The sequence below is a fragment of the Stegodyphus dumicola genome, chromosome 3 (genome assembly GCF_044657685.1).
Source record: "Stegodyphus dumicola isolate Sdum_Otavi_A_Nest chromosome 3, ASM4465768v1".
NCBI lineage: Eukaryota > Metazoa > Arthropoda > Arachnida > Araneae > Eresidae > Stegodyphus > Stegodyphus dumicola.
Window position 1 is genome coordinate 78,211,992 of NC_140770.1, and position 14,935 is coordinate 78,226,926.

Here is a 14,935-nt window from a genome sequence, read left to right on the forward strand (position 1 = left end):
TGCGGAAAAGAGTTACAAAATACAGCAATTTCTCTCTCTCTCTCGGAGAGAAGTAGGTAACGTACGGTGCATAGTTTTAATTCTTATGTCCTTCTAACTGGTTTGAGAAACAACTGTGTGACATATTCTTTAAGAAGATGGAGACGAAATTGCGTCAAAAGTGAGTTTCAATTATTAGTTAGGTCAAGAGATACCTATAGAAAAAATATTATTGGAGGAAGAAAAGAAAAAAAAGGACAGAAAAAGATCGAGAAAGCCAGAGAGTGTGGACTGAGGTTCTGATGGAGTTAGACGTTAGACGCAGTAAGGAAGACGAAAGGACACAAAGGATAGAGAGATATAGAGTGCTGTTATGTACTGAGTTTAATTTGCCAAAGAGATCAGTTGAACTATGATATCTCGTTTTGCTACTGATATTTAAGAACAGACTGATTTATAAGAATCAGTGTTTCTGATGGTGATGTGGCATTCCATTCTACTAATATTTTTTTGAATACATACAATCTCCAGTGCACCGCATATGTACAACATGAGGTTTACAAAAGAAAGTTAACTAAAACATTAAATATTACATGAATAAATAAAAGGGACAAAAACAGAGAACAGCAGTCTGAACTTCACACAAAAACAAGTTCACTGGCCATGTCACGCCAAACTTTTTCAAATCGTTCTGGAAGCATAATCTATGGTTATTGAAATGGAGCAGAAAAGCATTCAATGTTTCACATCTTGAGGTATTTTTTCAACACTCACATACATTATATGATCATAGATTGAAACAAAACAGGTATCTTGCAAATTTACCGTAACCAGATAAAAACTAAGAAACGTTAAAAAGCTTCTTATAATGAAAGGACTTCCAATACCTCCTTGGAATGCTAATATTGATATCTATGGGTAAGTTTAAAGCATCTTTTAGCTAAGAAATCAACTTTTTTATTTCCATAGAACCCATGATGACCACGCACATAAGTGAAATGGATAACACATACCGTGTATTTGTAAGCGAACTGATATTTAAAAGAGTTCCGATTACAAATTTGTCGCTGCTTGCAATAATACTGTTCAAAAGATGAAGAGAAGTAAGAGAATCAGAACATATTAGGTAGCTTGAGGTAGCTGCCCCATTATCCTTGATCCATTTGATGACATGATAAATACCGGGAAGTTCTTCTTGAAAAACTGTGCGAACGTTCCGAATACGGTGCTTAAATTAGCCAACCTCAGATTGGTCTTCAAAAAGACCAAAGGCAAGGCCAACCTTATTGTTCATTTTACTGCCATCTGTGAAGCAAAAAGATTAAGAAGAAACCGTTTCAAAAATATCTTCATGATTATATCTTAAGATCTCGAATTTCTGATCGTGATTAGATGAGAGATGACCAACGTTAAGAATTCTTGTCTATGGCAACTTTATTAGAAAATACTTCCCCAGTGATTTCAGTGGTCCGGACGTGAGTGCTGCTTCCGGTAGTCAAACGTGTGCCTTCGAATTCTGCTAATTCGGAATATGATTTTATGATCTCTGTCGGGTGTGTGCTTTGATACAGAGAACCAATCAGTTGGTATGTATTCATTTGATACTATTCTGGACTATTTTTTGGAAAACCTGTGAATTTATAATAAAGAAAATATGATATAACTGTGCGGAAAAGCTTGACATCACTCCGTGTAAGTATTCCTCACCTGTGTACTGATGATTTTATAATCCCTGACGAATTTAAATTTAATTCTAAGTAAGTCAAGTTTTTTTCCTGTATGTCTCCTATGAATCGTGTAGTAATTATATTCATCATTAATACGCCTTTCTAAGGAATTTACATCATATCAGGTGCTGACATTTGTTATATTTGCGTAAAAACTTATTAAAAATTAATATTTTGAACATATCTTTATGTTGTTTATCTGTCTATTATAGCACAGCTTTAAGAATTCTAAATTGTTTTTATCACTATTAAGCCTGAGTGGATATTTGGGACAGTTCACTGCTAATATGACCATTCGAGAAAAATTTCTCAATGTAATAATAACATGGACAATAGCATTTAACACCCGATATCTCACTCTTATTGTGAATAAGCGCAAGTTACAAATAAACCTAAAAAGCATTTTAATAAACATAACTGTAATAAAACGCAAGTTCAGCAAAATTCACTGTACATAACATAGTTTCCTATCTGAAGTAACAAGCAAAGAAGAGAAATTAGGGTTTTTTTTTTTTTTTCTTTCTTGCACTCTTCCACGAAATCAAAAATATAGTTCTACTGCACTTTCTTGTACCGACAGTAGAAAAAGTTCAGATGTTGCTGTCTATGAAGTTCGTTCCAGAAACTCCTCATTTACAGTTTGGATTACTTATTACAATCAACAGCTTTTTGCAAATGTTTAATCATCGTAATTATCTTTCACCTCTTGTAAAATAAAACTGACTTTCAGTTATTTCTTTAATGCCATAACATATTTTGGATTTCTCATTGAATTCAAAACAAGTTCTAATGTATAACAATGCAGTTATTTTAAATAATTTACAAAATAACAAGTAGAATATTTTTAAACATTAAATTTAATGTGACTATGGCTTTGTTACAAAACGATAATTATAAACTAAAGAGGTTCAAAAGCCCTTCAGCATTTTTATCATATACTGAAATAATTGAAAAAAACTTGAGCTTAATAGCTACTCAGTAGATTCTCTGCTGAATGATATACCTTTGCTCTTTACACGAAATTTTGCTTAGGATGCCAAAAGTTTTGTTCTGAAAAACCTTTTTCATGATGCAATGGTGTAAAATATTGCATTTTTTTATCTAATTTTAAAGAAATGAGCTTTAATCATAGATTATTCATCATTTCATTTATGGCTGACTTACAATGTAAAAAATGAAAATAAGCAATATATATGGCATACATCACAAAAAGCAAAAGTAAGCAAAAGTGGAAGAATATCTTCTTACCAACGCACAAACTAGCTATGACGTGAAAGTATGATACCTAGCAGGTATTTTGGAAAAATTTGCTTCTCAAACGAAGTAGCAAAACTTTCGAGTTTTGTTTTACCTCCACCTTTCAAAGAACTATTATATTTCATGCACACTATAAATATACAGCACTAAGAAAGCATGAAAAAATGGGGTGGAAGCAAACGTAAAAAGAAAATAACATATCTGGGGAAAAAAGGAACGGTATGGTTAAAGCGTAAGAATAAATGGACGAATAAATGCGCATGTTTATGAAACAGATCTGGCAGCAGAAAGAGAATGAAATTCAGAACAGGAGGGGGAAAAGATTGTCTGCCAAGGAAAAATATACGATACAGAAAGGAAATATTATTCTACTGTGGCTGGCAGCAGGAGGTAAGCTAGGTATGGTTTCCGAATATCTTTTCTGCAAATAAAAATAAGAAAAAATAAATGAGAGACCAGAAATATGATTCGTCTGCCGGAAACCTCTGCCAAAACTTTGCCGTTTCTTTTTGTGATTTCAAGAAATGCAGAGAGTTTGGCCAAAAAATATATAAAACCAAAGGAAAATACTAAAGCACGGCGTGTTTTAACATGTTCAAAGTACCGCGTGGCAAGTGCTAAAAGTAACTAAAGGAGAAATATCAGAAAACATACTATTATTTATGCGGCAGTTAAAAGTAATTCGTAAGTTTTGAGAATGCATCAATAATAACAAACGTATACACCCTATACTTAATTTCACGGAAGAATATGGATGATTTCATGAAAAGAATTTATGGTGAAAAGTAAAGTAATATATATAAAAAAAAGCTCTCAAACTCTCTGTGATAATAAATTTCAATGTAGTTAACTAAATCTAAAGGAAACCCCTATTGGCGTGATGAACGGAAAGAAGGCTGTAATAGTCTTAGGCTCGAGTTTGAGTCCCGGAGAAGTTATGGATGTTTTTTGTAATTGTATAGTATCTTTGCGGCAGGAGGACACTTAAAATACTGCACAGCGGGAAGTCCTGTCGAACGTTTCGTTCAAAGAGTCTCCCAGAAAATTCTCCTTCAAAATTAAATGTCACCTAAAAGGTGCTCAAGGCCTAGGCCAACGATAGCCGCAGTCCTTTCCTCTAAGACATGAAAAATTAGTGGACATAATCTGATATTTCGATCAGACAAATTAGATGAATTTGAACAAGTTGAAATCACGTAAAGTATATTTTCAGACTGACAGCTGCCCACCTGCACTGCATAGGCATTTCAAGCGATCCTATTTGCCCACTTTGTGATTCTGGAGAAGAAATGGACAGGGACCACCTGCTGAGATGGGGAGCTTTTCGTGGTCTTACAGAAGAGTCGAGATACTGGGAGGCAAGAACGCTCTTTAGACAATGACTTCGGTCTTTTGTTCTTAGTTCTATTGCTCGTAATCTCTGTTTATAAGGTTTCAGTTCTGTGTAACTTTTGCCTAGCCGTTGAAATAGAAGAAAAAAATATTTTAAGACTGAGATGACCTTAGCTATTTTTTTTTCTTTTTTTGAGTCAGATATTCAATTGTTCAATTTATAATATGAAACTTAGTGACGAAGACTGAAAGAGGAACATTAAGAATAAATATATTTATGTGTGCAAATAGTAATCAGAAATTATGATTATAGTTAATATCTATAGTTTGATCATATAATCAAAAATGGCTGCGAGATGCAAAAGAGACCAAGAGAGTCAGTTCGAGAAATTAAAAGGAAAATGCGCGGATCGGTATATACGGAAGGATAGCCTTATCCAAGAAAACGGCTACTATGATGCTAACTAAACTAAACTCAGTGGCGCCCACAGCCCTAGTGAGCCACGACCTGCAGCGCTCCGAAGTCTGCTTTCTTGACCTTGGACCTCGGAGTGCATCAGCATATGCCTTGGACAAGTGGTCAGCTTGTCGCAGGATCTCCAGTGTTTAGCCCTCAAGCGAACTTCGCACTCATTTTATCGATCCATTCAAGGGATGAAAGGCTCAGTCAACCTTGCCCAGGCCGAGAATGGAACCCCGGATGTGTAGTGCAGCTAGCCACTTCGCCTCCAGGCGATCTACTATGATGCTAAACTGATTAAAAACTGTTACAGATCCAAGAAGAAATTGGAAAAGAGTGCGGACTCGTAAGCTAGAAAACACAGTTCACTCAGGATATCCGCATATATGTCTTTCATCCTTGTAGAAAGAACAATTGGAATACTATAGTAGTCTTTGTAAAACTCGAATGTGTCTAGCATAATGCTAGTTGGTGAAGAGTTCGGCGATGAAAGGGAGAACGTCAGCTTTCGTCATGCTTTTGCAAAATATATATCAGGTTTTGTTATGTAGGATGCCATATGTTATGATTTGCAGTCACGTTTAACAGTAATCCAAAGCGCTTTTAAGAACACTTCAGCACCACTCTTTTTTTTGCTTCGTGAAAAAAACGCGTTAAAATCACTATGTACCACCAAGCTTAATGGCTGTGTTTTGCGCAGTGTACCATCTACTCTCTTTAAACTCAACTTGTCCAGCTGAGTTAAGAACATGAGAGCTGAAGTGAAAGGATATATTAGAAATAATTTTTGAGCTCAGCTTTCTGCAAGAACAGCATTGAATCTCCGAATTAAAAAAAAGTAATGGAAATAGCAATTCTGATAACAAATTCGATATCGAACGAATTATTACATTACCGGTTTTCAATACTTATGGAAAAACTAATTTTAATGAAAATTAGTTTAATACACGGTCACCAGCGGAATACTGCTGTCACATTCTCAAGTTACTGTTACATACAGCTCAATGCTAAACGTTTATAAGTGTTGGCAAGCAGCATTAACAGTAATCTTTTGCAATATTCTCCTAATCTTCATCTTTGAAGAGAAAAGACGTTTATTAGAAAGCGGAAGAACCGCCTAAAATGCCTAATTAAAGCATTAATTGTAACTTAACAGGGAATAACATAAAGCAATGATTCATAATAATAATATGTATATCAGTTATTTTTCTGTTAAACCAGGACATTTTAAGATCACTGTCATTAGCTTTATTTTGAACTGATTTTATTTTACATTACAAAATAATTCTGTGAAAAGAGTGTAAAATCTTTATAAAATTTGGAAACATTTCGGGCAACACGGCGACAAATGCAAACTTCTCACCTCATTTGAAGCAACGAATTACAGCAGCTTCACCAAGCAGGACCGAGAAAAGTAAATTATAAAGTAAGCTCGACAGTGCAATCCGATAATTCCCTAAAGGTATTTAATTACGATCAAGGAGATAGTAAAAGTAAAGGAAAATAGACTTCAGTAATTTAACTCTGAGAATATTCGATTGTGCTCATAGAAGAAGATACAAACGATACTTTATACGATTCACGATCTGTCTAAAGCAGTGACTTTATTCTTAGTGCCCGATTAATATCAAATTTTTATATTAGCTGTCGTCTGCAGACAAATTCTACCTCTACCGAACAGCTATGAATACCGAAACTAAGATGGAAAGTAGGCATTAGTAGTTTAGTTTAAATATCACGCTGAATAACGAAAAAAAAAATGTCCAACATTAAGAATCAGCGTAAATTTTTAAAAATTTACGCTGACTCTTAATGTTGGACTTTGTTTTTGATAGGCATAAGTAGGTTAGAAAATAATACAATAACGAATTTGACAAAATGACTGTCACAGGCTCTGCACTAAAGTGACAAAAGTTATGGGATACCTCCTAATATTTTTTCGGTCCTCCTTTTGCCGGCGAAGTGTAGCAACTCGACGTGGCATGGACTCAACAAGTCGTTGGAAGTCCCCTGCAGGAATATTGAGCCATGCTGCCTCTACAGACGTCCATAATTGTGAAAGTGTTGATGGTGCAGGGTTTTGGGCACGAACTGACCTCTCGATGATGTCCCATAAATGTTCGATGAGATTCATGTCGGGCGATCTAGGTGGCCAGATCATTCGCTGGAATTGTCTAGAATGTTCTTCTACCCAATCGCGAACAATTGTGGCCCGATGACATGGCGCATTGTCATCCATAAAAATCCCATCGTTGTTTGAAAACGTGAAGTCCATGAATGGCTGTAAGTGATCTCCAAGTAGCTGAAGGTATCCATTTCCAGTCAATAATCGGTTCAGTTGCACCAGAGGACTGAGTCCATGCCATGTAAAAACAGCCCAGACCATTATGGAACCACCACCAGCTTGAACAGTGCCTTGTTGACAACTTGGGTCCATGGCTTCGTGGGGTCTGCGCCACACTCGAACCCTACCATCAGCTCTTATCAACTGAAATCGTGACTCATCTGACCAAACCACAGTTTTCCATTCGTTTAGGGACTAACCGATATGCTCACGAGCCCACGAGAGTCGCTGCAGGCGATGTAGTGCTGTCAGTAAAGGCACTCGAGTCGGTCTTCTGCTGGCATAGCCCAAGCAAGACAAATTTCGCCGCACTGTCCTATCGGACTCGTCTTTCGTACGTCCCAGATTAATTTCTGCGGTTATTTGACGCAGTGTTGCTTGTCTGTGAACATTTACAACTCTACGCACACGTCGCTGGTCTCGGTCGTTAAGTGCAGGTGGTCGGCCACTGCGCTGTCCGTGGTGGGATGTTATGCCTGAAATTAGATACTCTCGGCACGCCCTTGACACTGCGGATCTCGGAATGTTGAATTCCCTAACGATATCCGAAATGGAATGACCCATGCGTCTAGCTCCAATTCCCATTCCGCGTTCAAAGTCTGTTAATTCTCGTCGTGCGACCATAATCACGTCAAAGCCTCTTCACATGAATAACTTGAACACAAATGAAAGCCCTGCCAAAGCACTTCGCATTTATACATTTTCTACGCGATATTCTGTGAATTTCTCTCTAAACATTTCCTCGTATTTATACAGAAAACTATATAATGACAGAATATCTTTGCTGAACGTTCTTTTTAAAACGTAAAGTAACTTTTTTTTTTTTCTGTGACTGCATTAATTTACAAAATACTACAGCTGAATGATTGTATTTAGGATTATGTGCGTAAAATATATCGTCCAATACTATATATAATTCCTTTTATTATATAATGACTGACTAAATTAATTTTACTCTGAAAGTATAAATTTAAAGACTGTACGATATCAATTAACCGAGATTTCGCAATACCGAAAATGAACTTATGCAATATTCTGGTTTTCTTTATTTCTTTGAAGCTTTGCTACAAATATTGCATTGAATACGTAAATTCCAACTAACTAATTGTCTTCAATCTTAGCGACGAAGATACTTTGCAGTTGAGAAGTAATGATTGAATATGGGCAGGGGCGTAGCTAGAGGGGGGCAAGGGGGCATCTGTCCCCGGGCGCAGAATCGAAGGGGCGCCAAACTGATGTTACGACATTTTAGAATTAAATGTTTTCCATCCTTGGCAAGCAGTAGGGGGCGCGAAATCTTCAGTTGTCCCTGGGCGCTGAAAACCCTAGCTACGACTCTGAATATGGGCTAGACATACTTGCTGTATCCTAGTTTTTTCCGATTGCTGATAGTGTGTCAGCGTGACCATGTGTACATGCCATTCTTACTTCTTTCATTTATACATTTGGTGTAACCTATTAAGTCTCCATCTTTAATATGGCAATTAGCATGGAAAGGAAGCATATTGTACTTTTATGTGTACATCTATCATACGGTTACTCGAGGAAGACATAAAGAAGCCAAAGATGAGACCTTCTTAAGAGTGTCTGAAGCTCTAGGTACATCATTCTTTCAAAGGTCTCAACATCCACTTCCTAGTGTTTGAGGAAAAAAAAAGCGTTGTGAGAAGTTATAAAAGGATTTGGGGGCTTCATAAAATCTGGAGCCCCAGACCTCATAATATCTGAAGCCCTTTCTCAGCCCTTTCTCTTCAGAAATAAGTCAGACTACAGATTTGGCCTTTTTGTGAAATGCCAGGGAATAACGGGAAGAAAAATCTAGCAGTGGTTGAAAAATTCATTTCTCATAATCTCTTCATCGTACTTATGCTGCCAATTTCGATGCCTTGTGAGAAACATACAAAAACCTAAAATTCGAAAAAACAGCAACCTTATATTTAGTTTTGACTAAAACCGACGACAAATATAAGGTTGCTCTTTTACCCAATTTTGTTTTACATTGGTGCATTTTACTTCCGTCTTGATCCAAAACCATTCTCATACAAAATTCTGAAAACCTGAATGCACGCCAGTTTTAGGTCCTTATTCAATTTTAAAATTGAGCTCAGAATAACAAAAATGATTAAAATGCCAGTATATACTGAATATGATTTATTTTTGTTGTAAAAAAAAGGTTGAAGCTGAAAAAAGAGCTTGGTTCTATAATACATAAATAAGCAAAGCTTTGATACTTATAAATTTTAATCCGAAGCTATTATATTTTTGTTTTAATAGAGAGGTTTAAATTCACATTATTCGGATAATGGGATCTGGAATTTAAAATTTTCATTATATCTTAAATTAGACAGAAGTGACAAAAGTCATGGGATAGCAATATGCAAATATACAGATGGCAGTACTTTACGTTTTAAAAAGAACGTTCAGCAAAGATATTCTATCATTATATAGTTTTCTGTATAAATACGAGGAAATGTTTAGAGAAAGTACCGGATTCTAACTCTCTGCAAAGCGTCCCAAATGCTGAAGAGCTTTGCTGATAGAGGCAAACCTCTCATCAGCACTCGACATCGCTTCCGCAAATCTGCAGCTAGAAAACAGTAATGAATGCAACACAATTTACAGCTAGGACTGAGCTCAACAAAGCCATTCTCGCTTAAGCACCATACAGTGGTGGACTTAACCGCCATTGCGATCCGGAGAACGCAGGTGCTTCCCGTAACATATCGATCTCATCCGCCAATCAGATTATGGGACAGTCAATAGTGAATGCCGCGAGCATTATGGGTAAGATCTAGTTGTCGATATGGTATTTGGAAGGAAGGGTGCATAGAGAGGAGGGACAACCAAGTATGTAATGCATCTAAGGATATGAGAAGTGACAGGTATATAACCGAAGGCAGCATTTGAATCGTAAGGGTTTATTTCATTATCAACAAGTAAGAGTTTGCCAAGTGATTAGCCAAAATGTAATTTAATAAATAAACTGCATTAAATCGCTTCCTTTTTAAATCACTTGGAAGGAAAGCAAAAACTTTAGCATACTGAACAAAGATTAACCCTTCAAACTATTAATCTACAATATTTTCTATTACTTAATATATTTCGTTTTTATTAGCAAAATCTGGAAGAGAGCCATTCTCAATAAGTGCCGTATAAATGACGATCCTACACGTATCTTTTGAAATACTTTAGGGTTTTCTTACGTAATTAAATGGGTACTTGTTGAGTTTTCAAGGGGACAAAAATCTTTTATTATTTTTGGCACAGATAACAATTTATTATTCGTTTTACTGCGTAAAGGATGAGAGCATCTTAGCTTCTTGTATTCCTAATGACTTTGGAAAGATGGCTGTAACAGGTGTAGCAGCTGCGGTATCACATTTTAGTTTATCGTTTTCACTAAATATAATATTGAAATTTTTACAGATCACCTAAAGAGTTTCTGAAGAATGAAGCCTTTGTACGAATGTTAAGTTTGCGCTCGATTGTAAAAAGAATTTTCTATTGAATACAATCAGTTTTCTTTGAAACTGTGAGTAGTTTCAACGAAAAATGGTTAAGACAGCATCAAATAAAATCAGCTCAAGATATAGTTGTCGTTTATTACATCTGTGCTAAGACATGGGTTATTCAGGAATATCTTTTATCATTATTTGTATAACAGCATAGCTGTTTAAGGTGGCATCCTTACTTAAACATTTTATGTTTTTGTTACCAATAACCCTCCTGAAATGTATATAATCTAGATCAGCTTCTCAAATTTCTCTTTATCAAGAAAGAGAGTTTAGCGTCTATCGTTGCTCAAAGACTTAGGCACCGTATAAGTCACAATATCAACCTCCGTCCCAGTTCTGGTGAAGATCCCAGGAGATTCTGCATCAAGGGTATTCTACTTCTCTTTCGCTAATACTATCCTGTCAAGGCCGCTTTCAGCTCAAATGATATTTTAAGTGCCTGTATGCCATAAAGATGTTATACATTTATAAACATCATCCTTGTCTGTTTCAGGATTGAAACTTGATTCAAAAGTTGTGGCAGCTCGCCCTTCTATCCCCATCCAACAGAACAGTTCTTTAAACTGCGCTATATTAATAATACCCACATCTTCTTTAGATTTCAAAATCCAGGCCTAGTGATATGGCAGCCGGCATCGCTAACCATCATACCGATCAGGGCAGTATTTATGACAGCAGTAACAAGCCCAGCATTATAGAAGCTTATTTTTCATGTATATTGAGGCCCACCAGCGGCCGAGAAGTGGCCTAGATATTTAAGTCTTTGGGATAGAGTCTCGGCGAAAAATCGGCTGCATGGCGGATTTTCTTGCCTTTCCGCACGTATAACGTGGATACGGAGCAGTTTTCCTAAAAATGTTTTCCACGAAGGCATTCCTCCCCATACACATATAGCTCTCGACTTGCTTTGCCTTTATCAATTAACCTAACCATGCATTTTGGAATAATCAAATTTACAATTTAGTTGCCATCAGAATTGTATCTAAGGATTTTACACTGGTAATTTTCTTTGCATATGCATACCTCTTATTTTTCTCAGTACTCTGTTAATACTTGGTTTTGAGGCAAGAAGAACTGAGAACAGAACTTAATATCGCTACTAAGAACTGACAATGTTTGCAGCCAAACTTATTCAATCTTCAAGCAGGTTGGACCCCACATTTTCAAAATGATAACATTTTGATCCCCCAATTTTCTTTTTCTTTTATATTCTAAATTTCTGTTTCTAACAGCAGAAACTTGAACAGCTTTAATGTCACTGAGCATAAGTCGTTTTCTTTCTGAAAAGGACATTCATTGTTTGCGCATCTATGGCTACAGTTTAAATCCAAGAGATGCGACCTAATTCTTAGAAAATCTTCTTATTTTCCTCTTAATCGCTGAACATTTTATTTATAAACGGCAAAAGTAGAAAGAAAAGATTTAATGCCATCAGTGGCACTAGAGCATCGTTCTGATCACAGATTTCTGTCATTCTTTTAACGCCTCTGTAGAGATTGGTTTATTTTCTTGAAACGTCTTGGCGGGATTATTCTTTTACCTGTAACATTTTCTGAAAGATGCTACCTCTAAAAGTAGAAAGATGGAAGGTAATTGGCGCGTTTTTGCGAGATGTTGGCTAAAGAAATGAAATCATTTCTTGTGAACTTTCCCGTCAAGAAAACTGTCGTAATCCTTTATACTGGATTTTAAGCTTTCTTCTCGAGTTGTCTAGTTATATTTTTAAGGCTGGAAAAGTACTAAAATCGGAAAGGCTTTTATAGTTTTGCCACTTTTAATACACACACACATATATATGAAAAAAAAATGAAACTCAGAACTGCCCATTTTAATTTGGGCATTTCCCCTCTCTATTCTAAAAACAGAAATATTTTTTCCTAAACTGTTCCACTGAAAATCTAACCTGCTGTATTACGTACAGCTCTTGGCTAATCACTATCAAGACTTTTGCAAAGGATTCCAGTCTTATATATAGGCCTTGCTGAAATAAGTATTCACTTTTTTTTCTACTTGCTTGCCTGGCTAGCTCATATCTCGTCGCTTCACTGTATTTTCAATTGTTTAAAAATGCAATAAGTGTATATAGAATTGCGGGGTGCTTATCGCACTCATACTGATGTGAAAAGGAGGAAATGTGACATAAGAAATTATTAATCAAGGAATAAAATTATGTATCTTTATAATGTATTCAATGTCTGTAAGTTACTTCTTCCATTACACAGTTATACCACCACCATCTATAATTATCGATTACAATTACTTGCGTCTTCTCGCCCGCATTCGTAAATCATTACATATATACATAGTTAAACCAGGTACAATGTTTTATTTCTTATAAACACCTTTCACGAATGAGATTTACAAGAATGATAAAATTTACAAGTCCCCATTTTTTGCCTAATTTTTAAATGTTGTATACAGTAGAATTCCACTTATCCGAACTTCGACTATCCGAATCGCTGATTATCCGAATCCCTTTCAGAATTTCAGAATTTTTCAGAATCAAATATAGAAGAGAAGGAAAATAAGAAAAAGGAAAAAGAAGCTGAAGGAAAGGAAAGTGATGAGGCAGGAGAAAATGAGGATGACATGTCACTTGAGGAATTAAGAAACATTCTTTTGCAGTTTTCTCGAAGTTCAGAAGTTAATGCTGAGGATACAGCAGAATAGATGGCGTGTGATTCGTCAAACCCTGGGCTTCAAATTCTAAACGATGAATTTATTGAAAGTGCGAGAGAAGAAAGTGTCGAGGACAAAGATGACCTTAATGTCGAAGTTGAAGCAAACACGGGACCATCAGCTAGTGAAACGTTTGCCGTGGAACTGCGCTGAAGTGGATGGAGCGTCAGCCCGAGTGTGACCACATGCAACTTCTCTTTGTCAAGCAGACGCGCGTCTTGGCTGCCCGAGAATAGATGAAAACAGTCAAACAGCCTATCAAGATCTTCAGCAAGCAATAACTTTCAGCACTTGTGAGTAATGTACAATTGCCTTTTCATTTTAATTAAAACCTTTTTTTCTTTAAAAATAGTTTTTTGCTTCCATTTTCAACATACAGTACATACAATAATTAATTAAAGTGTACATAGACCCTTTCTTCGGAAAAAATCCAATTATCCGAATTGGTACGGTCCCAATTGATACGGATAATTGGAGTTCTACTGTACTTTGCTATTTATTTGCCATTCTTTTTAATAGATAATTGCATCAATTTATGGATAATTGTATTTAATAGATAATTGTATCTTTTTAATAGTTCATATCTTAATGCATTTTTAACGATCTTGAATCCAACACTGCTGTCAAGATTGTCAAATAAGAAGACGTCTACAAACTATTGAAACAATACAGTCATTTTGATTAGAGAAAGAGGCAAAACCATATAGTGATAGTGATATTCACACAAGTAGTGTAAACACATAGTGATTTCCAATATAATCTAATTCCCATAAATTTAGCAAAATGTTATTTAAGTTAATTACTCAAAAAATCAAATGTACACTCAGAAACGAAAATCTTATTTCCAAGAAACTAAATGCTTCGCTAATGTCTAATTTTAGAAGAAGCTAACATCTAAATCCAGAACTTAATTCGATTTAAAATCTCGATTTGAACATGAAATTAACAGGTGCTCAAAAATTTAAATTCAGTATCCAGAGCTCCAATATTTACCTTTAATGTCACCTCTAAAAAATTCTAAAATTAAATTATTCGCATCTTAATAAATTACAAATTTGTGTCAAAACATCCGTGAACGCATCGAGGGATTAAATATTTAAACACAAGCACTCAGCAAAGATGAAAATTTTTTATTTATTTTCGAGATAGCTAAGTTTTTGCCGTTACATATCCATTGCTTCAAATACATTCGCGAAGGGAGTTCAGGCGTAAAAAAATTAGTTCATATCTTAATGAATTTATCCAAGGAAACGCCTTATAAAATTATTAACGTCTAGTTTTGTCTAGACTATTTTATGAATTGGAATATAAAGAGGTTTTAAACAAGAAGCCTTATTTTAGATTAAATACCTGGTTTAATGATTGGCTATTATTCAGTAATTAGTAACATTAACTTGACAGTCACTAACGCAAAAGAAATAAATGAATCTGAGCATTCTGTTTTAATTACAGACAGATTTAATTCTGAAATTTATGAAGGAATATTTCTAGGAAAATTATTCAAACGTGCCTTCTGCCTTTTGAAATTCACGATAATGGAGAAATTAAAAATAAAATAATATGTTCGGAAAGATTGGTAGGTTATGGTAACCGGTTACTCTATTCAGTATTACGATCCCTCACTAGCCTGGAGCTACCAGCC

General features: G+C 35.6%; 1 protein-coding gene across 8 annotated transcripts in view; it reads right to left on the reverse strand.

Moving 5' to 3' along the window:
• Positions 1-14,935, reverse strand: part of LOC118187993 (latrophilin Cirl-like) — a 1,172,776-nt gene that overhangs the window by 973,162 nt on the left and 184,679 nt on the right. The gene's annotated exons all lie outside the window — the stretch shown is intronic.